The sequence below is a fragment of the Monodon monoceros genome, unplaced genomic scaffold (genome assembly GCF_005190385.1).
Source record: "Monodon monoceros isolate NGI ecotype Baffin Bay Population unplaced genomic scaffold, NGI_Narwhal_1 Super_Scaffold_21, whole genome shotgun sequence".
NCBI lineage: Eukaryota > Metazoa > Chordata > Mammalia > Artiodactyla > Monodontidae > Monodon > Monodon monoceros.
This window is the reverse complement of record NW_021703778.1, coordinates 30,569,433-30,578,515: the sequence shown is the minus strand read 5'-3', so window position 1 is coordinate 30,578,515 and position 9,083 is coordinate 30,569,433. Positions and strand designations below refer to the sequence as shown.

The window sequence follows — 9,083 nt, the reverse complement described above, 5'->3', positions numbered from 1 at the left end:
ACTCATACATCGCTGGTGGGAACGCGGTATGGTCAAGCCACTCTAAAACACAGTTTGGCAGTTTCTTATAAAAGTAAACATGAAACTAGTATACCGAGAAATTGCACTCTTGGGCATTTATCTCAGCAAAATGAAAATTTCTTCTCACACAAAAACTTGTACATGAATGTTCATATAGCAGCTTTACTTATAACAGCCCCAAACTAGAATCAGTCCAGATGTTCTTCAGCGGGTGAGTTAAACAAGTTGTGGTCTAGCTATACCACGGAATATTATTTCGTAATAAAAAGGAAAAAACAATTTACATATGCAACAACTCGGATGAATCGCCAGGAAAGCATGTCAGTGAAATAAGCCAATCCCAAAAGGTTCAGTCTGTACTGAATGCTTGATTCCATTTATATAACATTTTGAAATGATAAAATTTTAGAAATAGAGAATAATTAGTTGTTGTCAGGGGTTAGGGACATGCCAGGGGAAGGGAGAAAGTTGCGTGTGATTATAAAAAGGCAACATGAGAGATTCTGGTGGTGCTGGAAATATTCGGTATCTTGACTGTAGTCCCCTATTTAATTAGCCATTCTAAGTAGGTCACTGTGTGACCGACCATCCTACTCTCTGGCGGCTGCTCAGATGATGGTTTGGGGGGGTGGGGGGGCCAGTGATGTTTACTCTCTAGAACTACCCAGGTCCCCACCCCCCAGACCCTGTCTTTGGTTTAAAAGACCAAAGATGGGAAGGGGACACAGCAGCCTGGGCAACAGCAGGCTCCTACTGGGGGTTCAGGATTGGGGATAACCCTTGAGAAACGTCTCCTCTCTTCCCTGCCCTCCCTGCTCCTTGTGGGCATGGGTTCCCATCACTCACACATGTCTGTGCACCGACGGGCTGGGATAGCTGGGGAGGTGGGCGGGACTATCTCCACAAGTCAGATGTACACAACTTTTTCAGCCTATGAGACAAGTTATGAAAGTTCAGTGACCTGTATTTAATACTGACCTACTGCTATACGGTATTCTTTTTTTATATGACCTCAGAGACTCTTCTGGACTAGGACACTCTCCCTCCAGTGTCCGACATCCAGTGCCAGCCCCAGAGCATGGGGCAGATTTGCAAATTTATTTGTCTGTTTGGTAGGCTTACATGTCCAGGATCCTGTTTAAGGTTTTAGGATGCCTTCAGTACACTAACTTTTTGAAATAAAAATATTTCCTGGGCTTCCCTGGTGGCACAGTGGTTGAGAATCCGCCTGCCGATGCAAGGGACATGGGTTCGTGCCCCGGTCCGGGAGGATCCCACATGCCGCGGAGCGGCTGGGCCCGTGAGCCATGGCCGCTGAGCCTGTGCATCCGGAGCCTGTGCTCCGCAATGGGAGAGGCCACAGCAGTGAGAGGCCCGCGTACCACAAAAAAAAAAAAAAAAAAAAAAAAGTAATATTTTATATACCATATAGAAATACAAAAAAGATAGAGAAGTACCAAAAAACTATAAACAACAGAGACAGTCTATGTACTGGCAACTGCAGAATGGCTCCTGTAGTAGGGTAGATGGTGGCCCCAACCAGAGAGGTCCATACCCTAGTCCCCAGAATCTGTAAAATGTGACCTTATTTAGAAGAAGGGTCTTTACAGATGTAAATTAAGGATTCTGAGACAGGAGACCATCTAGATTATTATTGGGCCATAAATCCAATAAGTGTCCTTACAAGAGGGAGGCAGAGGGAGATCTGACAGGAACAGGGGAGAAGGGATATGAAGACAAGGCAGAGACTGGAGAGCAGGGGTCGCTAGCCCAGGAACACCCAGGGATGCTGGGCAGCCACCCAAACTGGAAGAGACTAGGGTCAGATTCTCTCCTGGTCTCCTGGAGGGAGTACAGCCCTGCCAGATTTTGGACTTCTAGCCTCCAAAACTGTGTGGTAATTTGTTACAGCAGCCACAGGAAACTAATACACTCCCTCTACCAGGGAATACAATCCACACACCTGCCAATCAAAGCAAAACATGAAAATCACTATCTTTCAAATTCAGGATAAAATAAGTCTCAGGAATACCTTAGGACTCTAGCTCACAAAAGTGTGAAAACATGAAACAGAGTATCAAGGAATAACTTCAACCAACTTTGCATGGACCTATATGAAAACAAAGAAACAAAAAAGTTAATTATTATTTTATTAATTATTATTTATACTTGTTTATTTCTTCAAGTCAAGAAGTGGGACACACCCAGCTGCTGAGTGGAGGACTAAACACTGTAAGATGCAAGTTAGTCTCAAGTTTGTTTGACACAATGCAAAAAAAGTCCCAAATATATTTTTCAAAGGAATTTAAATGACTCCAAAGTGCAAACGGTGCAAAAATCTAGTGATAAAGAAAAGATCTATAAGGTAAACTAACAGATATGATGATAACAAGATCTGCTAGATATTAGACATAATATAAAGGTATAACTAACAAAACATAAGGATGAAGCTAAATGAAGCAGAACAGATAACAGAGAAATAAATCTTGTTATGTAAGAGAATTAATCTATGGTAAAGCCAGCAACAGGAAAGAAAATATCAACTCAATAAGCTTTATAAGGACACTGGGCTAGCAGCTGGGTGGAGTGGGGGTAGGGAAGGATTCATATCCTTGTATCATACTGTATATGACAATAAACTACAAATGAACTGGAGACTTAAATGTTAAAAATTAAACAACAAGCCAGAACGAAGAGAAAATGGACCAGATCTGGAGGCAATGGGGTGGGGATGGGGGTGGGGGGGTTAAGAGATGAAAAGGGAAGGACTTTTAAATGCAGTGGAATAAGCCAAGAGGAAAAAGACTGATAACTCTTACAAAGCCAAACTTTTTAGACTGAAAAAAAAAAAAAAAAGACAAGCTGGAGCAAATATTTGCAATAAATAAGTCAGAAAAAGGATTAATATCCTCAATATCTAATAAGTTCACTCAGAGTAAAAAGTACATGAGAAAAAAAGAGAAAATGGAAGAAAAATATTAATAAACATATAAAAAAAGAGCATGAAGAAATCCTACAATCCAAATAAAAAGACAACCCAATTTTAAAATGGACAAAGTATGTGAATAGATGTTTCTCCCAAGAAGATATACAAATGGCCAATAAGCCCATAAAAAGATGTTCAACATTAGTAGTCATTAGGGAAATGCAAATGAAAACCATAATGAGACAACCCTTCACAACCACTAGGATGGCTATAATCTAAAAGACAGACAAAAACAAGTACAAGAGGATGCAGAGGAACTGAACTTCCATATATCACTAGTGGGGATGTAAAATGGTTCAGCTGCTTTAGAGAACAGTCTGGCAGTTCCTCAAAATGTTAAATACAGAGTTACCAGCAATTCCACACCCAAGAGAATTGAAAACATATATCCCTATAAAAATTTGTAAACAAACATTCATAGCAGCATTATGTCACAATAGCCAGAGTAGAAACAGCCCAAATGTCCATCAACTGATGAATGAACAAAATGTGGTCTATTCATGCAACAGAATATTGTTCAGCCATAAAAAGGAATGAACTATTGCTACAATATGAGTAAACCGTGAAAACATCATGTTAAGTGAAAGAAGCCAGACACAGAAGGCCATATATTGCATTATTCTATTTATATGAAATGTTCAGAATAGGCAAATCCACAGAGACAGAAAGTAGATTGGTGGTTGCCAGAGACTTGTAGGAGGGGAACTGGGGGGTGACTGCTAATTAGTATGAGGTTCTTTTGGGGGTGATGAAAATGTTCTGGCATTATAAAGTTATATTTTTACCTTGTACCACGTCATGAAATAAATTTCAGTTAGAATAAAGACTTAAAAATAAAAAATAGGTCTTCCCTGGTGGCGCAGTGGTTGAGAGTCCGCCTGCCGATGCAGGGTACAGGGGTTCGTGCCCCGGTCTGGGAGGATCCCACATGCCGCGGAGCGGCTGGGCCCGTGAGCCATGGCCGCTGAGCCTGCAAGTCCGGAGCCTGTGCTCCGCAACGGGAGAGGCCACAACAGTGAGAGGCCCGCGTACCACACAAAAAATAATAATAATTTAAAAAAAAAAAAAATAATATAAGAAGAATATTTCAATAATCTTTCATTGGGATGGGTCACTCTAAGCACAGCATGGATTAAAGAAATTATAAAGGATGGATAGACTTAAGTTTATAAAATTCACAAACTTTTACAACAAAAGAGACTTCCTGAATGGATACTGTTGGATTATAAAAAAAGGTGGTTTCTATTTACATTTTTTAAAAGGCCAGTATAGTCAACACCTGCTGGTCTGCCTCTTATATCACATGGATCCACCTTGGGCCTTGGTCATGTTTTTCTGCCACAAGGACAAGAAAAGCAGAGGAGGCCTTTCTGCAGACAAACAAGAAGAAGAAAAGATTCGTGCGGGAGGGAAGACACCAACTATGGGGAACTGAATGCTGATGGCGTTCAAGTTCCTGCTCCAGCCGTTCCCCAGCCAACATGCATCCTGCCTTCAGGAGCTGGGAGACACTCGGTACTCTCAAACGAGCCTGTATTTCCAGTCAGTGGCTCTTAACAAATGTTGCTTTGTTTCCAAGATTATAATTATTAGAAAGTGTTCTGTTAACAATGATGGCTTTATTTTTATAAAATCTTCAAGTGAACAGTGTTTACGCCTTTGTTTTTTTGCCCAGTGTTTCTGTATTAACATTCAAATTTTAACATTTCAGGTGGAAACAAATATACACAGATTATAATAAGTCCACTTAGTTTCCATAAGAGCTGTTTGAAAGATTCTGAGAGTGTCAAAAACAGCCTTAAAGGACAGGAAATACACTCAAGGCCGAGACGCTCTGGCATTGTTTCTGCAATGAGAAACCATGGTGGCCAATAAAAATTAAAACAGTTTCAGAGCCAACAAGATTTTTCAATTTTCATGCTTAAGTTTTAGGATCCCTAAAACATCACAGTATCCCTAAAATCTGGAAGGAAAAACAAGTGAGGTACAGCCTGAGTGGCTGTGAGGTGGACTGTTTGATTTTTAAGAATGAGAAACGGTGTCATTTTCTTAAAGCCCAACCAGTAAGATCAGCTCTAACGTCACATCTGAAAGGATGTCAAATTGCTATTGGATGGTCTTGTTCATGGGTCTATCTTGTTTATAGGACCATCTAATTTAGAGAGCAAACTGTTTTGTGCCATACATTTCTCCCTATGTTGGAAATTAAATGAATTTTTTGGTTGGTTTTTATTTTTACATTTATGCTCAATGATTTTATGACTTTTTAAATGAAGTATAGTTGACTTACGTTTTGTTAGTTTCCACCGTATAGCAAAGTGATTTAGTTATGTGGGACTTCCCTGGTGGCACAGTGGTTAAGAATCCACCTGCCAATGCAGGGGACACAGATGTGAGCCCTGGTCTGGGAAGATCTCACATGCCGCAGAGCAACTGAGCCTGTGCGCCACAACTACTGAGCCTGCACTCTAGAGCCCACGTGCCACAACTACTGAACCCATGTGCTGCAACTACTGAAGCCTGTGCGCCTAGAGCCCATGCTCCGCAACAAGAGAAGCCACCGCAATGAGAAGCCCGTGCACTGCAACCAAGAGCAGCCCCTGCTCGCTGCAACTAGAGAAAGCCCGCACGCAGCAACGAAGACCCAAAGCAGCCAAAAATAAATAAATACATAAATTAATTTTTTAAAAATCCAAAGTGATTCAGTTATGTGTGTGTATGTATATACACACACACATATATATAATATATACATATTTATTCTTTTAAAGATTCTTTCCCCTTATAGGTTTTCACAAAATATTGAGTATAGTTCCCTGTGCTATAATGATTTTATAACTTGCCAAGAAAATATCTTATGGAGAAAAATTGATTGCAGGACATCTTCAAAGATACGTTGTCCACCAACCAAGTGAAGCCACAGGCACACATGTCCCGCAGGCAGGCCCTGTCTCCCCTGCTCTGCTCCCCACAGAGCGCTGCCTCCACATCACTGTCAAGGTGATGACGATCTTAGACCTGCTGTCCACACCACATCCTTGCCCTGGGGACTGCATCCCACGCTCTGGCCTCAGGAGGGCAGGCTCCTTGCCCTCACTCTTCCTGGGAGTCCTGTGTACCATTCTGCCTCCCTCCCTCCCTCCTGCTGCCTGGTTCCAGACAGCAGAATAGAATCACAGGACAGCTCTGCTTTCCACTCCCTCCTCAAGTCATCCAGGGCACCCTCAGATTTGCACAGTTATACTTACATACCTAGAAAACACTTCATGCTTGCTCTAAGGTAACCCAAGTCTGTGCATGCTAGTCAGAACTCCTGGTTTATAACATCATCATGAGTATTGCAGATGGAGCCCTAGACGTGTTCCAGTCCTACTGAATCTGAACCAAGACAACAGGACAGAAGATGGTACGTGTATACTTTAGGAAAGCTCTCAAAGGGATTAAAAAAAAAAAAAAACAGCTTTCTTGAGATATAATTCAAATACCAAAAAGTCACCTTCTTAAAGTGTACAAATTCAGTCACGTGAAAGTGTACAAATTCACAAAGCTGTACAACTATCACCAGTATCTAAATCCAGAGCATTTTCAGGACCCCATTAAGAACCTCATTCCAAGTAGCAGTCACTCCCCAATCTGCTCCCCTCCCCAACCTCCTAGTCCCTGGCAACTATTAACCTATTTTCTGTCTCTATGAACTTGCTTACTCTGAACATTTCATATAAATGGAATGATATAATATGTGGCCCTTTGTGACTGCCTTCTTTCACTTGGCACAATGTTTTCAAGGTTCACCGATGTTGTAGCATGTGTCAGTACTTCTTTTATTTTTATGGCTGAACAAGATTCTGTCATATGGATATACCACAACTTGTTTATCCATTTATCAGCTGATGGACATTGCGGTTATTATGAAATAATGCTGCTACGAATGTTTACATACGAGTTTTTGTGTGGACAAATGTTTTCAGTTCTTTTATGTATATACCCCTAGGAATGGAATTGCATATATGCTAACTATATGTTTAACATTTTTAGGAAATGCAAACTTTTTTCCTCAGCAGTGGCACCATTTTCCATTCACACCAGCATCCATGAGGGCTCCAATTTCTCCACTTTCTAGTTAACGCTTGTTACTGTTCATCTTGATTATAGCCAACCTAGTGGGTATGAAGTGGTATCTCAATGTGATTTTGATTTGTGTTTCCCTGACAACGAATGATGCTGAGCATCTTTTCACATGCTTATCGGCCATTTGAATATTTTCTTTGGAGAACTGTCTATTCAAGTCCTTTGCCATTTAAAAAACTGAGTTGCCTTTTAATAGGTGACTTGTAAGAGTCCTTTATATATTCTGGATACTAGACCCTTATGAGATGTATGATTTGCAAGTATTTTCTCCCATTTTTTGAGTTGTCTTTTCAGTTTACTAATGGTGTCCTTTGAAGCACAGAAGTTTATAATATTGATGAGGTCTAAGGTATCTATTTTTCCTTTGGTCACAAGTGACCAAAGAACCATTGCTTATTCCAATGTCATGAAGGTTTCACTCCTGGGTTCTCTTCTTATGAGTTTTATAGTTTAGTTCTTATATTTAGGTCTATAATCCACTTTGAGTCAATTTCAGTGTTTGGAGTGAAACAGGGCCCCAACTTCATGACTCTGCATGGGTTGTCGATCGTGTTGTCCAGCACCACAGGTTGGACTCCAGGTGACTTTGATGTGCACCTGCAGTTAAGAACCACAAAATTCTAGCCCAACACTTCCAGTATCTTCATTTCATAGATAAGAAATTTTAGGCTCAGAGAGATTGAGGTAAAACTGCTCTGTATTTGGAATAAAGGAAGTTACAGAAAAAAAGAGAAGTTGGTTCCCACATTTTAGAATTTCAAAGTCTGGTGAGGAAGGCAAACAACACAACATCATAATTCAGGAATAAGCACAGAAATATACGAAGTGGCATGAGATCGCAGGGAAGGGGCTGATTAAGTAACTGTCTGGTGATTTAAGCTAAGATTCACCGGTGAGGGTCACTCCAGCAGAAGAAAGCTCACTCATGAAACCTTTAGGCTGAAGTGCTGCGGGAAGCACACACAGTCACCGGAGCAGTGGGGTCTTAAACCAGGGCCAACAGGACAGGGAATGATAGCAGACAAGGCTCTGTGCTCTGGCTGAAGCCCGGGCAGCAGGGAGCACTGTGTTTCCGCAAGGAAGTGACTCCACCAGACATATGCTTCAGGAATCTGCGGCTGGCGACAGGGATGGCGGGTCCCAGGCAGCAGGGCCGGGAGGAAGGCTTCAGGAGATCCTGTAACAGCTCCTGACGAGGGCCCAAAGCACAGTCCTCAGCCCACAACCAGTTTTCTGATACGGCCGGCAGATAAGCCTTGTTTGGCTAGAACAGCATCTTTAAAACATCTTGAACTCAAATGCCTGCTGGGGAGGAGGGGGTGCAAGATCTCCCTGGGGTGCTGGAACCCAGCACTCCCTCCTCAGGCCTGCCCAGCAGGAGCAACCAGGGATGCAGCCAGCCCAGCCCTGTAGGCCTTTCAGCTCACAACCTGGGCCTAGACTAAGGTGGCGATGACGCGAGAGCAAGAAGCTACGGCAGAGTCCCAGGACAGCGAGAAAGCGGCTGCCGCTGGCCCTGTGCGGGTGAAGGACCGCAGGGTGAGGCTGACCTCTGGACTTGGGTGCGCCTCACGTACCCACCCACCCTGCTCCCGGGAGGATGACAAAGCCTCTGCTGAACTCACCGCTCTAAATCGTTTGCACTGCTGGCTCCTGGCCTCCCGTGTCAAGAATAAGAATACGTGAAGTCTTTCAAAATGGCTTGTCAACTGTGGGGTTTTTTTCCTGCTGAAGTTTTATGACGGAAAGCTGTGGAAAGTTCCCACCTTCCAGTTCCCTGGGGACTACAGGCTTCAACTTTTCCAAGGCCGTCCGGAGATGCTGGTGCTGGCCAGTGATAGGGTATTTACTTTACTTTCATCTGTCTTCAATTGATATCTCTCAAAAGAGTTCTCTCTCTCAAGATGAAAAGGTGTATCCTAGTTTCGACAGAACGGTCTGTTCTCTT

The 9,083-nt window shown here is 42.4% G+C and overlaps 1 protein-coding gene across 1 annotated transcript in view; it reads right to left on the bottom strand.

The window, feature by feature from the left end:
• The window catches only part of TJP1 (tight junction protein 1), a 148,995-nt gene extending 140,210 nt beyond the window's left edge, over positions 1-8,785 (bottom strand). The window contains exon 1 of the mRNA XM_029237823.1: positions 8,761-8,785. The gene's annotated coding sequence lies outside the window, so the exon portion shown is untranslated. The remainder of the gene's footprint in view (positions 1-8,760) is intronic.
• Positions 8,786-9,083: the final 298 nt, after the last annotated feature.